The sequence below is a fragment of the Herpailurus yagouaroundi genome, unplaced genomic scaffold (genome assembly GCF_014898765.1).
Source record: "Herpailurus yagouaroundi ecotype Mexico unplaced genomic scaffold, PumYag 188, whole genome shotgun sequence".
NCBI classification, from domain to species: domain Eukaryota; kingdom Metazoa; phylum Chordata; class Mammalia; order Carnivora; family Felidae; genus Herpailurus; species Herpailurus yagouaroundi.
Window position 1 is genome coordinate 16554934 of NW_024412419.1, and position 20723 is coordinate 16575656.

Genomic DNA, 20723 nt, shown 5'->3' on the forward strand with positions numbered 1-20723 from the left:
TTTCTTTCTTTCTTTCTTTCTTTCTTTCTTTCTTTCTTTCTTTCTTTTCTCTCTCTTTCTTTCTTTCTTTCTTTCTCTTTCTTTCTTTCTTTCTTTCTTTCTTATTTACTTATTTTAGAGAGAGAGGGAGACTGCAAGAGCACACAAGTGGGGGAGGGGCAGACAGAATGACACACACAGAATCCAAAGCAGGCTCCAGGCTCTGAGCTGTCAGTATAGAGCCTGACACTGGGCTCAAACTCACCAACCGCGAGATCATGACCTGAGCCAAAGTTGGATACTTAACTGACTGAGCCACTCTGGCACCCCCAAAATATCTTTGAATCCAAATTTTTGGAAGTTGTTACCAGGGCAGTCAGTGGGATGGACAAAAAGGGTCACTTTCCACTCTTAGCCTCTGTGTCTTGAGAATGGTAATTGGAACCAGTATACAGGTTTGCTCTGAGGGAAATTTTTATTTTATTTTTTAAAGAAAACCTCCATTTTCTGTATCAGCAAGAGGCCAGACCCTACTAGGTTGGACTGGCAGTGGTCCCACAGAGGGAGGCTGGCCCACCCAGCTACTTGGGTTCTGGACTAAAGCAAACTTCATCTAAATTCTGATTTTCTCTCTCAGAAGCCTGTTCCCAAATTTTGTGGTTCCTTGATTCAAGTATTTACTGATGGACAGTGACCTCATAAGAGGAAAAGGAGCTTTTGGAATAGTCAAAAGAGAAGGCCCTAGATTAAGATCTGGGCCAGAGACTGAGCATTGTAACCTGAGGATGAGCCTTTCCCTGGGAAGACTGTCTTTTGGTTCTTACCCCCTACAACAGGTGACAGTAGAGATGATTTAGCACCATAACAATAGGGGAACATGTATCTTCTTAACATGTCTTTATTACTAATTCTGACCTGATTTAACTAGAAGATTTAAGTGTATTGTTGACTGGCTCTCCAGGGACCCTAGACTCCTGAAGTGGTCAGATGGCCCGGGGAACTTTGCTCACCATTGCATTAGGGACTTTAACTATTATGGAAAAAGATCTGAAAAAAATACCTGTTTCTGAAAATGGTTGGGTATAATCTCAACCTTAGTTAGGCAGAATGGGTCAAAATGGAAATCCCAGTAGGAGGAATGAGAGAATGAAACAAACTCATGTTCATGAGGAACACAGGGTGAGATACACAAGAGTTGGGGGAAGAAGGACAGATGCTGAAGCAGCATCTCCTGTCTGGCTAGCCTGAGTGCGGCAAACAGGTAGGAGATGCCAAAAATTAAGTGCAGTTAACTCTCCTAACTTCATTCTGAAATTTCAGACCCCTTCCTTTGGCAATTGTGACAGCTCTCCCATTAGGAGGTGCTAGGGACTGAATGTTTGTGTCTCCCCCCAAATTCGTATGTTGTTACCCTAACTCCCAATGTGCTGGTATTAGGAAGTAGGGCTTTGGGAAGGGATCAGGTTGCAAGGGTGGAACCCTCATGAATGGGATTAGTTCCCTTGTTAGAAGAGACACAGAGCTTGGTTCCCTCCTCTCTGCTCTGTGCCATGTGAGGATATAATGAGAAGACATCACCCATGAGCCAGGAAGCAGGTTTTCACTAAACACCATATCTGCTAGTAACTTGGTCTTGGAGTTCTCAGCCTCCAGAACTGTGAGAAATAAATATTTGTTGTTTAATCCATCCAGCATATGGTATTTTGTAATAGCAGCCCAAGCTGACTACAACAGGGGTCACTGTTAGCCAAGGTCAAGAATATAGTGTCCCCAGAAGTGGCAGGGCCCTACAAGCTGCTTTCCTATCCTCTATCAGGCAAAGCCAGACTTTCTTATATTACAGAAGTGGCAAGGTCCCAGGGGAGCCTATGGAAGTGTACAAAACTCTTGAGGCCCAGACTTGGACCTTCTGTAATGTTGTGCTCTCTGAGTTCTATTAGCCAAACCCAATCACCAGGTGAAGGCATAGATTATACCTTTTGATGGGAGAAGCCACTTTTGATGGCGTTGATTCTTGCAATCAACCACAGGTGTCCTCTGTGCTCTTTGTAGCTTTAAGGATTTCCTTCCAGCCCTTTGAAGTCCATAAAATAATTTGTGAAAAGAAAATCTGAGAAGAACTTCAGTGTCTGGGAGATTATAAGGATTCCCTTTTAATGTCAAAACATTTCAAAAACCCCACAGAATAGTTGATGGACTTTCACAGTCCAATTAACTGAAAAGTTAATAACTAAGTTACCACAAATTTGAGAAAGTTTTGAAATAAATGTGTGTCTTTCAGTGATAGCAGCATCAATATGCATTAAAAAGATAGTTAACATTTATTCAAAATAAGACATGCTAAAGCTTCAGGCATTAATGTGCAAACAGCCTCATGGACCTCTTGTTATAGCTCTGGGATATGATATAGAACCAGGCCCATAGGATAAGGACCACTGTTCTGCAGGAAATGAAGAACTGGCCTAATGTAGAGATGTAGAGCCTGGAAAGAAATCATGGCCGGAAATGCCTGCCAGTGGTAATGGATATATCTGGAGGGCAAAAGAGAGTCATTAACTGAGATCCATGACAAATTTCTGTGTGTTATTTTATATTTGCATTTGAAAGTCATCATCCTGGGCTTTGACAGAGGGGTGTGTTCAATATAGAATTTCTGCTTTGCCTGAAACATTGGCTTTTGGCTGTAAAAGTAACACATTGTCAATTGTCTATATTTTGGCCTTCACACTGCATTTCCTTCCCTGCTGTGACACAGTAACCAGCCACATACCTCCTCTCAGCCTGCTCTGTGCTCATCAAAAACATGCCTGTCTCTCTCTCAGAGCAATGACAACTCTACCGAGGCTGAGATTTGGCATTCAAGCTCCTCTGTCAGCCAGAGGTCTCCACCTGTGGAAAATGGCCACCAGACTTCCCAGGAGAAGTACAGAAAGTTCTGATTTGTTGAGCATCTTTGAATCATGGTGGCCCAGATCAGTGCTTGTTGTCATGGTGACAAGCTTCAGCCAGGACCCTCTGGGTATGGGGTGGCCAGGAGAGGGGTAGACAGAGAGCCCATAGATATGGCCTTTGGCAATTAAGACCATGCCTCTTGAGGTTAGGCTTGAGTTCAAACCTCTGTTGCATCCATTATTAACTATGTCTCTGGGCAATTTGCTTGACTTTATTGAGTCTCAGTTTCCTTATTGTAAAATGGGGATAATAACACCAACTTCAGATGATTGCAGTGAGCATTGAGTGAGAAAATGCCAGCAAAATGCTTCTCCCAATGATTGCTTTCTAGCATGTGCTTGGAAAACATTAGGTTTTTCAGTGTCAGCATTGCTTGTGCTACGTTTGCACGCTACCTGATTTTTAGTCTGGCGTAGGCAATGCATTGAGGCAAGGATAGCTTGTAGCATGCTTTAAATAGCATCTGGGAAGAATCTGTCACGTTTTGGAGATGCCAGCCAAAGAATATCTTATTTCTAGCCAAGAACCTTGTTTGTCCAGCTACAGAGTGTGGCTTATTTATCTGAGACAAAGTCACCCCAGCCCCGTTTTTCATATTTACTTCTCAAGAAGTGCAGCCAGAGGAGGAAATTAAGTTGTGGCTTGGTTGCAGCCCAAGATGCAGACATTTTCCTTTCTGATAGGCGCATCTGCCCTTCCAGTGGCCCCGTGAAACATGCAGGAACGGAGAATCACTTACGGTCACTGGAGGAATTGATACCCCTTGAAAGAGGGTTGAGAATAATGCAAATGTCACGTGATATCTGCTGCCGCAGAATGGAAGGAACAAACCAATTAACTGATGGAATGTGGAGCATCTAGGGGAGCTGTAGGGGCTCTGGAAGGCCACAGAAAGCAGCAGAGTGGGTCCCCATGTGCACAGGAGTCAGCTGCCAGTGCTAAGTTTGCTTAGAGCTAAAGCCAGTCCAGTGGCTTTTTGACTGGCTCTGGGTCATCCTTCCAAATTCTGTTTTCTTATTTTCTTTTTAGAATGGGCACCCCCCTCTTTGGACTCATAAGCTCCTACGTCAGGATCCAACACCAAGCCCAAATTCCTCCCTTTCTGGAATCTTAAGTTCCCACTGCCTTGTGGCTTTGCTGTTAGGCTGCCTTCTGGAGCAGCTGTGCCTGGATATGCCTCTTTTGTTGAATTGCCAGCTCAGCTGAGGACACCAAGTCCTACCAGACTTGTACTGAGTCCTTACCCGAGGCAGAAGTAGATTTTTAGGGGGTGCCTGGTGCATCAAGTGAAGGATCTTTGGGAAAGTGTGCAGCCATTGATTAGCAATGTCTACTGTGGGCAAGGGCATACACAGCATAGGATAACCAGGGACTAGTGACAATAAGTGATTGAAAAATGTTTGTAAATCAAATAGCTGAATGAAGAATAAACACAACAGACAAGTTGAAGTGTCTTCCTGAAGCTCACATAGGCAGCTTGTTGTACAGCATGGACTGACAGCTTTCTTTTGATTGGCAGCTCTGAATTCCTCCTCCATGTATCATTTACTCTTGCCCTTGCCTTGAAACATGGCGGCTGTGGGAAGTCATCAATAAAAGTGAGAGAGGAGATCTGGTAAAGGCCAGAGCTCTTTCTCCAGCGTCTCTTTGATCTGGTCAGAAACAGATGTACCTGGAGCCAGCCTGGGAAAAAGATAGACTCAACTGAAAAGATATAGACTTCTCTGGGGGTACACCTGGCTTTCTCTACCACTCAAACAAAATTTGATGGAACTTGCAACTGGGAATTGCTAGTCACATGTATTCACCATCTAGAAATTATTTGTTAATCAATGAGTGTGCTTTTTTTTTTTTTTTTTTTTTTGTATGTTGGATCACATCTGGAAATGATCTATCCCCATAAGGGGATATTGCCCATAAGGAAGATGATTAAAACTTCTGATTGTGCCCAAATGAGTATGGTAATGTTTAATAAGGACCTGGGTCTTGGGATGCCTGTGCGGCACATTCTGGAATCCTCATGGTTGGGACTTCAGTTGAGGCAAAGGGACCAAAGGGAGGATTTGGAAGGTGTTGGCTTAGTTTGTTTCCTAGCCTTGTGTGGGTGAGCAATCCCCTGCTCCCCACTTGCCTTCCACCTGTCTCTCTGGAGCCCAATTTCCCATTGCTTGATTCTCAAACACATCTCCAGCCTTGTTTTCCAGGGTGGAAGGAAGGCAGGGAGGACAATGTGGTTGTCACAGTGCTGGCAACTCAAAGGAATATGGCGAGAATCCCAGGATGTGGAGATTATCACCCATTCTCACTCTCAGAGAGTTATGATGATTTAGTCTTTATGACCCTAAAATTTCAGATGGCTCAGACAAAGTCATAGAACATGCCAGCTGCCTCAGGGCTGGTTGGCTGGACCTCTGTCCTGTAGAAGCCTGCACTGAGTAGGCAGGGCTGGGCAATGCTAGCCAACTTCCCTCACGGAGGAGTGCAAATTGCAGGGTGAGAGAAAAGCCTAGATGTAGCTTGACTTGCTGTCCTGGGCAGTTTGCTACATGTGGTGACTTAGGAAGTCTGCCATGAGCCACAGAGTTGGAAGAAAGGGCTCCTGCCTGGGCTCTCCTACCTTGTATTTCCCTGTAACCTCCATGTGGGTCTAGGGAACCTGGCTACTTGCATGATTCCAAGGGCTGAGGAGAAGGGTTCTAGCTTCGCCCCTTAGCCAGGACAACAGCCTCACCAATTAGTCAATGGGTGGGCTCCATTTACCTCGGCATCTTCTTCCAACCGGGCAGCTCTCTGGGTCCCTCAGGGTTTTTCTGTCCTTTGGCCTCCCTCCAAAGAGACTAAGGACACTGAAGACTAGAAGGAGAAGGAGACTTTCTCAAGAGCTCATGGGATTCTGGGGGCAGAACTATGACCTGAAAGAGAATTCCTGCCCATACCTCAGTTCCATATTTCCTGATACCCCCCTATCTGCCAGATGGAGATGAGTATTTTTCTTAGGCCCCCTGGACATTTGATAAATTAGATGGTGCCATGGCTTTTTCATCCCCACAAAAGTTATTGCCCAGGCATTGGAAGACAGCTGAATAAAGAGCTAGAAGCAGGAAGAACCTGAGAGAGAGAGAGCCAAGACCACAGTAACAACCAGCACCAATAGCCTTGGGAAAGGAAGCAATGCTTACTCACCTTAGCAGATTGTGTGGCATGGGGCCCTCAGCCCAGGTTTATGTTTAGTTCTGCAGATTTCCTGTGAACCACTGAGTTCTCACTGGCCCAGGATGCTGTTGTTCTCAGCTGGTCTGAACATCGAGCTTTTCTTGGTGTGGCATGAACAAAACATGGTAAGGGGACTTAAGTAACAAACAAACAAAAACCCCAAACAAACCAGAAACAATATGGCTCTTGTCACTCATTAGAGAACACTAGCCAAATGATCACCTTGTTCTGGATATTGAGATCACAGGGTATGTAGTTCAGGCCTCAATGCAGTCATGTCAATGCTTTATGTTGTGCAAATTCTTAATGTTACTGAGGGGGGTGCTGCTGAATTTTTCTAAGTGTGTTTTCCGGGGATGCAAGGTAATTGGGGAAATTATAGGCGAGTCAAAGCAACATTTTGTGCTTGTTTTCTCCTCCTTGTGCTGCTCCAAGTGCAGGAATGGGGGAGAGAGCAAAAAATAAATTCTGCTCAGCAGGCTTTGTAGCAGAGTTTTCTCCCACTGGCCATTCTTGAGACTCCCTCGTGTCCAGCTGGCTGTCAGGGACAGTGACTGTGGTCCAGCACATGGAGAGCCCCTGAGAGCTGCAGAGTTGGGTGGTGAGGCTAGGGCAGACTCTCCCTATCCTAGAGAGGACTTGGGGGTCTGAGAGTAGCTCTAGGGTCTGCTCCATACTGGTCCTCCATCCAGTGAGGAAGGCGCTGTCAGCTTAACACCCATGGATTGGGCAACGCTCTGTAAATCCCTCTCTTGGGCTGAGCATTTTTGGCCCATTTTGAGCTTTAACTCGATTTGGAAATTTGGTTTGGAGCCAACAGTGGGCCTTAGCCTGGACCTCAGGGCTGCATATAGAATATCTGTCTCCTTGGGCTAGGGACAGCCGGTGTGCAGATGCTGCTTTCTCTGCTCAGAGTGGCTTGCAGCTGCATGGGGAAGTGGAGGTGAGTGGTGGGGATGACTCAATCCAGCTCCCTGGAGGCAGGAGCTATCCAGAAAACTGGCTCCCTGCCTTGACTCCTTCAGCTGATGTCCACCTGGAGAAAGCGGGCACAAGTATAGAGGTGATGGGTTGTGAGGGGAAGAACACATGAGGGTTCAGGAAAGGAAAGGGTCTGAGACAGATCTTGCCTTTGTTGAGCTGATTCTGCTGGAGACAAATACAATCAGTAGGTTTATGAGGCCATTACTCTGTGCCTGCTCCTGCCCTGGGTGTGAGGATGCCATGGGACATGACAGTGGCACACAGGGAGGGCACAGGGCTCTTTCAGGCTACAGGCAGGTGGGTGGCCCCCATTGGGAGTGGCTTGGTCCAGGGGTGGCACCTCTAGTGAACAACTGGAGAATATAAATTCGCCTGGAAGGCTCCCCAAACAGCCCTGTTGGTCTTGGCAGTCAGGCCCTGTGCCTTCATCAGGGTCACCTCTGAAGTTCTCAGCGGCCACTCACACAGAATGAAACAGAGACAGCACATGGGCCACTAGAAGAGCACTTCCCCGTGAGAGAGGACCCTGAGCCAAACTTTGGATGAAGTTCTTCAGGTTGTGTGATTTTTGTGTCAGGGCATCTTACTGAAGTGAGACACTCCCTGGAGAAACTCAAGCCTGGAACCCGTGCTGGGAGGGAGCGCTTTGTCCAGCAGAGACCACAGTTGCTGCTGTGCCCACCATGCTCAGACACTGCAGGCCTTTCCTTGAAGGCTCAGTTGTTATCCTGGCCATGAGACATTAAATGTCTCTGGAAGGTATCCTGGTAAACAAATTTAAGTCAGAAGGGATATGAGAGGTTCGAAGACTCAAATACCTTGCAGAATAGAAGGGAAGTTTGCAGCCCCAGTAGAAGTCACAGAGGCCAATAACCAAAATGTCACTGTGTTACTTGGGAATAAGGGGACAGCCTTGTAGGCAGAGCTACTCCAGACAGAATCAAGAGACTTCTGTGTTCTTTTCTCTTCTAAAAGAGCAGCTGGCACATAGAAGGTGTTCACTAAGTGTTTGCTGGATGAACGAGTACAGCCCTTCTCCACTCCTGGGCCTGTCTCAGCACCATGTTGGCTCTGGCTGGAGTGGGGGGCAGGGAGCTGAGGGAGCCTCCAATTTGTGCTCAGGTCAAGAGGTATGGGCTCACCTATACAGGAGCTCATTTGAGAGGAAAGTGCTGTGATGCATTCGTGGGGATTTCTATCACTATTACAGGAAGGCCATCCTCCCTGGGTGTCTCTGAGCACCCCATGGAGAGCATCAGGCTAAGTGGGGAATGCCCTGGACCCTCACCAAAGCCGATGCCAAGCTGGGGCTCACCTGGAGCCAGTGAAACCAAAGCCTCCTCATTCTCTTTGTGGCAAGAAGCTGAATGTGTAGACTTACCAGAACTTTGAAGACTGCTGGCAATAGCACCTGCCTGCCTGTGACCAGGCTACTTTTCTTGTAGATGAGGTCATGTCTATCAAGCAGAGCACTGGTGTGTGCTAAGAGCTGTAGGCCAGGCTGAAAAAACACTTGCTCTTGGCCCTCCTTCTCAAAGGGTCAGAGCAGTCATCTGACCATTGTCACTGAGCCCCTCTCTGCCTCCACAGATCAAGTTGCACTACCCTGGATTTCAAAGAAGGCAACATGGAGCAGGAAAGAGAATTCCAGAAGCAGAGGCTGGCAGTAAGCCTGGAAAGGGTATCCCTGGTAGCTACAGGTAGGCACCAAGAAGGATGAACCGGGGTATGTATGGGGGTGGTGCATCTGTTCGTGTGTGTATGTGTGTGTGTATGTGTGCATTCCTGAAGATGTGTGTGTGTGCATTCCTGCAGATGTGTGTATCTGTGTGTGTACATGTGCATGTGCCTGGTGTCTGTACATAGACATCTGGCAGAGGCCTGCTGTTAAAAGATAAACTGAGGCATATTAAACATTTTAAGGGTTTATGTGAGCAAAATCAATTGAAATTGGGCAGTGCCAAACCAGAAGTGCTTGTGAACATGCCGCTGACCGAACTAGTCACGAGACTTTTATAGAGAAGACCTGGAAGCAAAGTAAGGAAATTATTTGATTGGCTATAGCTGAAGTAGTTGCCTTGTTTGGGAAAGTCTCATTGCTTGTGATTGGTTGTCCTTAGGTTTTGATATCTTAAGCTTGAGGCATTCGCAGGCTGGTTGTGGTTTGCATATGTCAGCTGCTAAAGCATCATCACAACCACCTCCATCTGATGACTTCTGTGTTTAATTAATTTAACATAGGCATTTCTGAGTTTCCATGTCCCCTGTGCACAATGCATTGGGCCAGGTGTCAGTGTAAGGAATGTGCCCACCTGCCTGTGCATGTACATAGGTTACTGTCACCAAGGGGTGACACCCAGCCTGATGTGGGCACTGGCCAATCAGAAGGGACACTGTCAGTAACACAGCATGACTAGAGTTCAGGCGAGGCCCACGGATCCCTTTAGAAGGGGCTGCAAGGACTGGGACAGAGCGGGGAACAAATGGGGAGCTTGGGCCAGTGGCCATGTACCAACTGGTTCAGGTGTATTTCAATATTTTAATAACCAGTATAGTTTTCTTTGTGCTCATGGTTAGAACACCAGTTCTGCTGACACCAAAAATAAAGTTGGGTGAGTAATTAAAGAAATATGTTCTGGACATTAAAGGGAATGACAGAATCAGATTTCTATGTTAGACACTGTTGGCTCTAGACAAGTTACTTAATGCCCCTGGAAAATTGGGACGACCATACATACCTACCTTTACATAAGGTTGGTGTAAAGACAAAACGAGATAATGTCAACACAGTGTGCCTGGCACATAGAAGTTGTTAATACCACTGGTGTCATCATTGTTATTATGAAAATGACATCGTATATGTCACCAGATATGGTTTGGGAGACCATGTAGACCTGGATTTTAAGCCCACTTTGCTGTTTATAGCTTGTGAAAGTGAAGCTATTCAGCCTTTCTGAATCTCAGTTTCCCCACCTATAGTCCGCATAGAAACCACAATATGTTACTATGGGTTTGTTCTAATACTATTAACACCGTTTTGCACAAAGTAAGTAATTAGAGATGAATTCCTGACGATGACGATGATGATGATGATGATGATGGTGGTGGTAACAGGAGGGACCCCTCTGTAGTCGTCAGAACCCAAAGGCCTTTAGAAATCATCTGGTTCAACCGTTTCATTGTACAGATGGGAGTGTTGTGGTCTGCAGAAGTGTGACGTGACTGGCCTCAGGCCACCCTGGGGGTAGCAGCCTGAGGAACCAGCTGAGGCATCAGGCTAGTGGGCCTCTAGCTGGGAAGGCCTTCTTCACTTTGCTGAGCCCTGGGCTCTGACGCTGCCCCTTGGACCTTGCAAGATGGTGGTGCCACACACACCTTTCGTTATATAAAATAAATGTGTGGATGTCTGCTCCCATTGTTCATGCACCCTCCCTGCAACCCAGGCTCCTAGTGACTTTGCGAAGAGGAGAGGAAGGAGGAGGGTGTCACTGGGCTGCTTCCCTGCTGGATGCAGCAGTGGCTTGGCTGGCTTGTGCGGGTCTGTCGGCTACACTGGCCCCATCACCTGCAAAACCTCCACTCATTATGAGGCCTGCATAGATGCTGCCTTTAAATTAGTGGCAGAGGAAAAAACTAAGGCGACGCCAGGCCTCCCCACATCTTGGGTACTGAATGTTACAGAAACTTATTGCTACTTTTGGCGATTGACGAGGTAGGTAAAGGCTGCTGTCCCATGAGATGTTCAGATGGTTCTCAACGAGTAGCAAGTTTCTGAAATCGGATAATTGGATAATAAAAATAGCACGTACTTATACAAAATTTCATTGTGTCAGACACTACTCTGAGCAACTGACACACAGTGATATCTATCATGTTCACACGGACTGTCTGAAGTAGGTGCTATTATCATCCCCATGTTACATATGAGGAATGGAGATACAGTGACCTCAAAAGGCCACATCCCTGGCTCAGGAGGGAGCTGAAATGAGATCTGGGTGGCTGGACCCTGGAGTCTGTTTTTTCCTGTGTCCTCTGTTAGAAGATGGGACTGAAGGACAAAGCTTCTTCTTTCCCCTGGGGGAGATCTGGGCTGAATGCTGGGAAATTGTAAGCGTGGACATTTCTCCCAGCAGAGAGGAAAGCCCTGGAGCTCCACGGCGTGGCTGGGCTGCGCGGAAAGGCACTTGCTCTGCATTCCACGGCGGCCATGTGCAGTTGCTCGGAGAGCCTCTGGGGAGCATCATTAATCATGATGTGGCCCCTCATGGGGACCGGCTGTACCTCGCCCAGCCTCTCTCCTCTCACTTGCTAAATTCTCACTGAGAGAGGGGCCATGGCTTTCCTTTGGTGGGTAGGCTCCTAGCATTCTTGAAGGTTTGTAGTTGGGACCAATTCTGCCCCAAAGTTGATCTACAAGGTTTTGCTGCCCCACCCCCCGCCTCTGCCAAGGACCTGGGACCCAGTCACAGGCTACAGGGGGGACCAGATGTGTGAAAGCCAGGCTGGCCACACAGCCAGGAGAGGAGAGGGCTGATGGTTCAGAGGACTGGAAGAGCCCTGCAGGTTGGGCGTCTGGGGTCAGAGAAGACTTCCCGGAGGAAGAGGAAAGACAAAATGTGGCATGTCACTGGGAAGGGGGGCGGAGGGGGTCTTGCTGGCAAAGCCCTGGGGGCCACATTTGCTGAGCCCTTTTCCTCATGTGTCAGGAGGGCTGAATACCACCCCCCAGTGCAGATTTATTTCTTCATCTCCTGTACTCAGTTCACCCTGGCCTCTCTGTGTACCCCATGAGACAGGGCCCCAAAGCACATGGTAGGCAAGCTAAAGACAAGTAACCAGCTGGCTCCCTGCTGGGACCTTAGTGCCCGGCAGAGCACCTGGAGCAGTAGGCTGGACAAGCCTGGAGGGCTTCAGTGTGGCCTTCACCTTGTCCTGGGCAAGGCTCTCCTGAGACTGCAGAGCCTCTGGATTTGTGTCTAGGCGGGGACACTGACCCGCCCTGGTGACGCTGCATCATCCTTCAGGACCCTACCTGCAGCCTAGGCCTTAGGGAGCCCTCAGCCCCCTTCCCGCCCACCCCCTCCCACCACGTGGGATGGGGGAGATGCAGGGAAGTGTCAGCAGGAAGTCTCAGCGCTGACCTGCACTGACCTCAGAGCAAGCACATGGCATTTCCTGGGAGTTAGGCCATGAAAATAAGAAGGCCTCTCCCTTCTCCCCAAGGAAAGACCACAGAAAATTCGGGGTGCCCTCTGTCCTCTTCCTCTTCAGAGTCTGGAGTCCTGGGGGAGGGGCACCATCAGGAAGCACATATCCTAAGGGATTTTCAGTTTGATTTTCTGTCTGTGGGCAGCTGGAAAAGCCAGTGAGGCATTCCTGTCCCAGTGGGCGATGGATTCCCTTCTCTCTGGCCGAGAGCAGGCCTGAATCCAACCTGACGGTCCTGCCCCAGCCAGGGCGGTGATAGGGGGCGGGAGTGGCTAGATTCTCAGGGGTCCCTGGGCCTGAATCGTAACCTCTCCTGGGGCTGTTTTATATTCTCACCTCCAGGTTTTTATTTTGTTTAGAATCACTCACATTATACTTCAGCACTTAATTCAACAGCCATAGAAAATATTGCTCTTTCTACTTTTTTTCATCTTTTTGACCTAAGATCATGTTGGTGCCAATTTCCTTTAAAATAACTCATTACCTGCGGGCCATTGGCGTGAAATCCCAGCGGTAGCCCCCACTGACCCTCTCTCTGTAATTCCAAGGCCTCCCCTCGCTCACCCTCCCCTTGGGGAGCCTTGGCCTCTGTGTTTATACACTAATGTTTTTTTCTCACACATTCATTGTGCGGCTTTCCTTAATTTGGTGTCCCACCGGGTGCCGGCAGGAGGCCACTCAAACATTATGTCAGTGATCTCAAAATTGAACCCCAGGGCTTTCTTCTGCCAGTGGCCGGAGCAGATGTGTGGCACACTTTATTAACTCAAGTACCCACGAGTTGAAAATTTCATTAGTTTGAGGGGAGGGCTAAGTCCCATCCAGAGACCTGGTCTGGACAGATTCTTTGTGTCAACCTGACCCCTAGCAAAACGGATTATTGTTCTAAGTGAGACAAGTGACCTAATGTTCTGCCTGTTACGCACACATGGTCTGTAACCTTTTAAAATATGAGTGTGGGAAAACAGCGCATTCTGCCACATCCCTGACCGCAAATTCCTGACAGGTGGCAGCCAGGCTCTTAGCAACCCACAAGGAGCCTGGAATTATCGAGGGGCCACAGTGGTTTCCTTAGGCCAGGTATGGGCCAGGTCAGGAGACGGACGGCTAGGGGGAAGGAGCCCATGGAGGCAGAACCTCGGCCTCCAGTGCCACCCTGTGACAGGCCAGGGCACAGCCTTAGCCTGGCGGTGGGCTGGGAAGGGCCCAGAAGCAGCCCACCTCCCATGCCCCCACGGCATGGGTCATGGGTCGGTTGTAGGCTAGGACCAGGGCTGGGAGCAGTAGCTTTCCAGTAGCACTGGCGGGGGTGGGGGTGGTTAGGGGGACGGAGAGGAGGTGTGGGGAGTTCTGCCGTGGAATACTGGAGACTGACTAATGGGGAAGCACTGGTTTGTCTCTTGTAAAAAAGATTTACCAAGGCTCCATGCCGAATGTTGGGTGCAGCCACATCCCTGCTGAGAATACTCCGTACAAACCCACCAGCCCCCCCTGGGTCCCCTTCTCTCCCTCTGTTCTAAGTGACCTCATGTTCTGCCTGTTAGGTGCACATGGTCTGTAACCTTTCAAAACACCAGTGAAGGAGAACAGCATCTTCTGCCACATCCCTGACCACAAATTCCTGTCTGGTGGCAGCTGGGCTCTGTGGAGAGAAGGAAGGACATGCTCAGCTGAGTTCACCTCCTGAGGCCTCCACAGCAAGGTCCCCAGCTGGGGCCTGGGGAGGAAGGAGGGGTGCTCTGACTGTGGCCTGGGCGTATGCAATGGTAGGGGACCAAGGTGGGTGAATCACCAGGTTGGCCTGGGAGATACCATCTCCATGCAGTGTGTGGCTGGAGGAGAAAATCAGTTATAACCAAGGGACTTGGGTAGGGCTCCCAAGGGAGGAGGGCCTGAAGAGGCTTCAACAGACCAGAAGCATGGGCCAAGGAGGGTCCTGAGAAGGAAGGGGACAAGGTGTGGGTCTTGACCGGAGTTTTGGGGGGTTGCTAACAGGTGGCTAAGATTATCCACAGCACATTTTCTCTGGATTGTGCTCATGGTACAGACACAGCGCAGTTCTTGGGCTGAGAGAGATTTCCACTTAGGTCTCCGGTGGGGCCTGCTATGGAGATGTACTCTTTGATGATGCCAGCTCCTGTAGCTGCATAGGAATGCCTGGAGACCTAGGGACACAGCCCCCAGGCCTGGGCTCGGCTCTCCCCAGAGTCTCTGTGACCTGGCCTCCCAGAGAGCTGAGGAGAGGGCCGCCCTGGCCCCTACCTTCTGACAGACACAAAGCAGAGCTGGTTGTAAAAACTTAATTAAATGAAATATTTTAACAAGAAATTCCAAGAACAGAATGCCCTTCTCGTCAGCAAGCCCTCACAGAAATAAAAGCTGACAGGAAGCGTGTGTTCTGTCCAACAAGAGAAAGTTTCTGCAAGAATCAAGATAGTGCAGCGAGTTGGCCTGAGCTGGACCAGCATGTGAGCCAGGCTCGTTCCTGAAGTCAGAGCCCACAAGGGGAAGGGTCACTGATCTGGGAAAGTATGGACTCCTGAGGATCCTTCTTCCATTTGATGTACCTTCACTGAGCATCTGTCACGTGCCAGGCAGTGTGCAAGCCTGAGTGTGCAGTGCTGCCAGCCCTCACCAGATGCTCCTGTGCTTCTGTGAGAGGGATATTTTTATAAGATGAAGAACGGGAGTCTTGGAGGTTATGTGACTTCTTAGCCTTGGGTCAGAGCTGGAATGAGAACCTGGTCCTCATGATTCTCAAGGTCCAGGCTCCTTTTGATGCGACTTGCCCTTTCTACCACAATGGAATTGCTGCCTGGCTAGAAGCAGGGCCACATCCAGGACTGGGGAATGCCATCATGGCTTCCCTTGGGGGAGCACAACCAAAATCTGTCCCCAAAGTGGACAGAGGAACCTCATCCCCACTCTGAGGAGAGGGCCTGCAGACCAGAGTGACCCAGGCTGGGGCTGCTTGAAGTGTGGTGGCATCCCAGCTCGTGTCAGGTGGAGTGGGCCTCCGTTGTGGGCAGACAGGTGATCAAGGCCAGAGCTGTCTGGTCTTAGAAGGCTTCCTTGAGAAAACCTTGACTATTTCCACAGAGGGTCAGGGAGGGTGTTTCAGGCACAGGGCAAGGAGTAAGAACCGCCGGAGGCAGGTGGCAAAGCATGATGCATAGCCAAGGGAGCGGGAAGAGCCTTTGCTGGAGGGGAGGGTGGAGCCTGAATCAGTGACTGACTCTCCAAGGAAAACTTGCTCTCATGTATGTGTCCGTGATGATGAGGTGACAGTAAGCATCTCCTGCTCCTCTGTCAGTCTTGGCCTCTGTGAGGAAAATGCTCAATGCATGCATACCAAGCAACTTGCTTGATTGCCCTTGATTGGTTATTTCCCAGACTGGAAGTATTTCTGTAACAATTGAACCAAATCCTTCTTGCTACAAGGTGGGTTTACCACATACAGGCTTCCAGTAGCCTCAGTAGGACTTGGCTTGGTACCAACATGACTATGGGTGAAGCACACTCCCTAAAAAACGTGAAATTGGCAACGAAGATTCATTTTAGGTACAATGGTTCACTGGAGAAGAGGAAACGGCTTTCCAAGAGCATTACCCACCAGGTTCTCATATATTGTAAATTTCAAATACACTTTGATTTATCAAAGTGAATACCCATATCTTATTTAAGCTAGTAAATGTGTGTGTAAACTGAGGCAAGGCTGTGACTGGTTCAGAAATCAGCTTACAACCTAGGTGACTTTTTTTTTTTTTTTTTTTTTTTGCAGCAGAAAATTGCTTGCAAATTCTATCCTCTACCATCTCCCATCTGTTTTCTTTCTTTAGGCACAGAAAAGGAATAGGCAGAGAATGTTCTACCAGGAACTTGAATCCCCACGACCCAACTCTTACAGCAAAACCAAAGACTTTACTAATCTCCCCTGAGCAGGGTTCTCATTGTGACCTCTTAGGAGGAAGCAAGTACACGGGGGCCTGCCTTTACCAATCCACTTTGTCCCAGGAAAATTGTGTGCAGAGTTTTTGATAAGAAGATTCTTTAAAAAACATGGTAGGATGAGTCATTGCCTTGTTTTATTTGTGAAGAGTGAAAAAAATTATTTTATAGCTGGCTGCATGCACTTGGAACCTGCTGGCCTAAAAGGAAGGAAAAATGTTTCCTAGTAAGAAAACTGCTTGTTTTTTTCTTAAGTGAAAATAGGTCAATGGGCCTGTTGGTTATAAAACATGACACCCCACCCCCTTCCTAGATATAACCACAGAAGAGTTGAATTATTTCTCTTTCCACAGTGACAAGAGTCTTCCTCTGCTAGGTAGGATAGACAGGGTTTGAGGACTTGGGGAAAGTTAAAGGGGTGGACAGAGAGAGTGAGAGACCTAGACAGAAGCACATGGCTCACAGGACAGCCATGTGTTAAGAAACCTTAGGAAAGCATGTGAAATGGGGCCCAACTGGTTTATTCAGATGTTAAAGAGGAAGATCTTGAAGGCTGGGTAAGTTGGGCACATCCAGGCTGCCAACACTTGGTTGCAGAGTAAGTTTTAGGCTTGCATTCTGTGTATATAGGATTTGCTTAAAATAGGACACACTGTGGTCATATTCAGGCCACAGTTTGTCAGTATGGGGAGGACCCTAAGGGCAGTGCCTCCAGTTCACAGAGGCAGTTAGGTCAGCAACAGAGATGGAGCAGGAGCCAGCCCCCCTGACAACCATGGAGGAACTTCTGAGTAGAGGTCTCCCCAGAAACCGCCAACTGCCCCACTGGCTGGATGGAGAACTGGGAGACTAGATTTCCACTGGGGCTTCCCAGGACATGGAGGGGTGGTCAGGAGGCAGGAGGCCAGTTCTTGGGGGAACAGGGGCAGTTCCAGGGCTGGGAGCAGTTGTAGAGGAAACAACGGGGCAGTTTTGCCTCACCACCACCCTGAGCAGCCACCGGCAGCTCAGCCTCCTTGGAGGACGTGGTTAGTCTCTCTTTGAAGGACTCATGGATTCTAACTCCTTCCTCCCACCATTCAAACGCTTTTGTGAGAGGAAAATGTTAGAAATAAGCCCAATCAACCCTATCAAAGGAGGGACCCAGAGACTCATAACACACTGAAAGGAGGCTTTAATCAACATTCTTGCAAGAGTGGGTGTCAGACAGGCACACCTGGGGCAGTTTCATCAGGCAGCCTATCTCCTAGCATGCAAGTCCCGCCCCTGGTTCCTCATTGGCTGAGTACTACAGAGGGTACAGCCTTACCCAGAGGTCCCCTATGCCCATGTAAGGCAAAAAAAGTGGTCTGACTGGAACAGAAGTACATTCCCTGAGGCAACACAGAGACTTTCAGTCCCTCCTCCCTTTGTTGTTTGGCGCATGCTCATTGCAAAGCCCAAGAAAAACCAGCCCTCGGAAGGGAGAGGGAGAGGGGAAGAACCGGGAAGAGAAATGTCTAAGGGTTTGGGACTCCATTGTGGGGAATGGGGAGGGTTCGTACCTATTTCCAATAGGTTGTAAACCTGTTGTTAATTAGACAGAACAGCTTTTATTTGATATTTCTGAAAATGAATCATCTCCCTTATTTCTCACAGAAAAGCCTTCAGTGTCACTTCCGTGAGATGGTTAGTCAGTCTACAAACAGTGCATGCCAGTGCTGAGTGAGTTATTTCACAGGACTTCATAGAAGGGAATGATTGCTTCAACACACTCGGGGGACCCCCAAGAAGGGCTGGGCCCATCTTCTCCCCAGCCAGTAAGGTAAAACTTAAACGAAAACTGACAAGGCCTTAGCGGAAGCCCATTGCAAATGGTGTGGTTGATTTCAGGGTTTGGTCTGGGGCAACAACATGGGGCAGCAAGAAATAAGAAACCAATGCAAGTGCATGGCCCGGGTGTGCTTTAGAGATGATTGGAACAGCCTTTGAAGGCTAAGAGACATTGTTTACTGGGCCCTGAAGGATTTTCCCAGTATGCATAAAAGAAACAGCAATACAAGGAGATGAGAATCCAGTCCCTGGATCCTCAGGCCTTCACACTTGGCCATCACCAGCTTCCCTGGTTTTCCAGCTTGCAGATGACAGATCCTGGGACTGCTTGTTCTCCATTTACTATGCTCCTATAGTAAATTTCTCATACCCTGTTGGTTCCATTTTTCCTGGAGGACTCTAATATATGTTTGCTTTCCCCTGCCCCTCTCCACCAGGTATAACCTATCCTGAATTTGAGTTTATCATTCACTTTCTTCTGTTTTTAATGTTTATTTATTTTGAGAGAGAGAGAAAGAGAGCGCATGAATGAGAAGGATAGGGTCAGTGAGAGAGGGAGAGAGGGGATCCCAAGCAGGCTTCATGCTGTCATCACAGAGCCCAAGTGCGGGGCTCGATCCCACAAACTGTGAGATCATGACCTGAGCTGAAATCAGGAGTCAAAACTGACTTAACTGACTGAGTCACTCAGGTGCCCCTATTATTCACTTTCTTTAAAACTATAATCCTAGAAAACAAATTATGTGGTTTTAGTTGATTTTAACTTTATTAAAGGGGTATTGTGCTGTGTTTAATCTCCTGAGACTTACCTTTCATTCCATATTGTATCTGCAAAATCCTTTTATTTTTTTATTTTATTTTTTTTTTAATTTTTTTTCAACGTTTATTTTATTTTTGGGACAGAGAGAGACAGAGCATGAACGGGGGAGGGGCAGAGAGAGAGGGAGACACAGAATCGGAAACAGGCTCCAGGCTCCGAGCCATCAGCCCAGAGCCCGACGCGGGGCTCGAACCCACGGACCGCGAGATCGTGACCTGGCTGAAGTCGGACGCCTAACCGACTGCGCCACCCAGGCGCCCTGCAAAATCCTTTTAAATAGTTGTGTATAATTATAACTACACATCATTCATTTTTACTTCTGCCAATAGGACACTATTAATTTATCTACTCTCTGTGTGCCAGGCACTTGATATACATTATCTCATTTAATCTCCATTACATCCCTCTGAATGAGAGGAAACCACTTTCTACTACTGCTCTGAATAGCTCAACCTGTTCTTCCATTTTAAGGTGAAACTAGAAAAACGAAGTAACTTTCTTGAGGTTGCAGAACTCATGAATGGTAAAGCCTAAATTTGGCTCCAGTGCTTAGGCTTTGTGTGAAAAGAGGGAAATACAGGCTGCCGCAGGATTCCCTGATTCAGCTGAGTAGAGCTATAGGCAACACTTTACCCTATTCTTGCTGTTGTTTCTATGATCATCTAGTACATCATGTAATTCCAGAATGTTCTAATGACCACAGGGCCCAGCCAACCAGCACAGCCCCACTATAAATGGCTCCTGGAGCTGTTCTGGCCTCCCCACTGCTCTAGAGGGACATACATGTCAGCCTGAGTGTATCCCACTTGATGGAAAAGCAGAGAAGCAGTGGAGTTCACTTGGGGAGCCAGGGGGAGTTGGTGAAGTTGGGTGGTTTGCTGATACCCTTCCCTTAGGCTACTCTCTAGTTTAGAGTCTAAACTCTAAATACCTCTTCTTAGTGCAGCTTAGTGCATGCTGCATAGCCACAGCCCTAGCCATAGCTTGAAAACAAGGGTGAGGACATGAATCTACAGGTCATGGACCAGGCCATCTCCAAGGCCTGAGTTGTTCCTCTCACCTGAAACTGGGCCTCAGTGGTGCTAGTTGAGGGTGTAAAATTGATGCAAAGGTCAGATCTTAGTGCATTAGTGTCCCTGGTATCACTGACCTGAAGCACTGCTCAGACCTAAAGAAGGTATGAGCCAGTTTGTATAGGAGGAGAAGGGCAGGGCCCTCTCCTCACAGAAACATGTGTATCTACCCTACCAAATTTTATGAGGAATTGGAATGTTTTTTTGTTGGTGATCCCCCAACCAGCCCACCAACAAATGGAGTGCTATGAAGGGAGTTGTAGCTGACCTCTTAATGTGAAACAGCAAGACAGAGAGATGAGCTAAGAGGTAGGGTCTGTTTCTGCACGTTTATCTCTGGTTATTAGACATTTTTAGAGGGAACATCTGTTTGTCCACTCTGGTTCCCATATTGCAGGCTCTATTTGAGGGCCAGCTTGGTCCCTTCTCTGACTTAATGGGGACTAAGTCATCAATTAGGGCCAGGAAGGGGACCTAGAATAAGAAGTGAAGGGGGCTTTGCTCAGCTCACCAATAAAGGGCCATTGGGCTCTTCAACTAACCAGCCTTCAAGTGAAAAGCAAAAAGAAATGGAGTTAGCTTTAAATGCATCTGGTGGGGCCCACTCCCAGTTAACCCATTAATTACAATATTGTGGGGACAGCGTGACTACTCCAAGCAGATACTGGGAGTCAAACTAAAGCACACAGCTTGATCATGCTTCCAAAGTTCCAGGGCCTCAGGCTGGGCTCCAT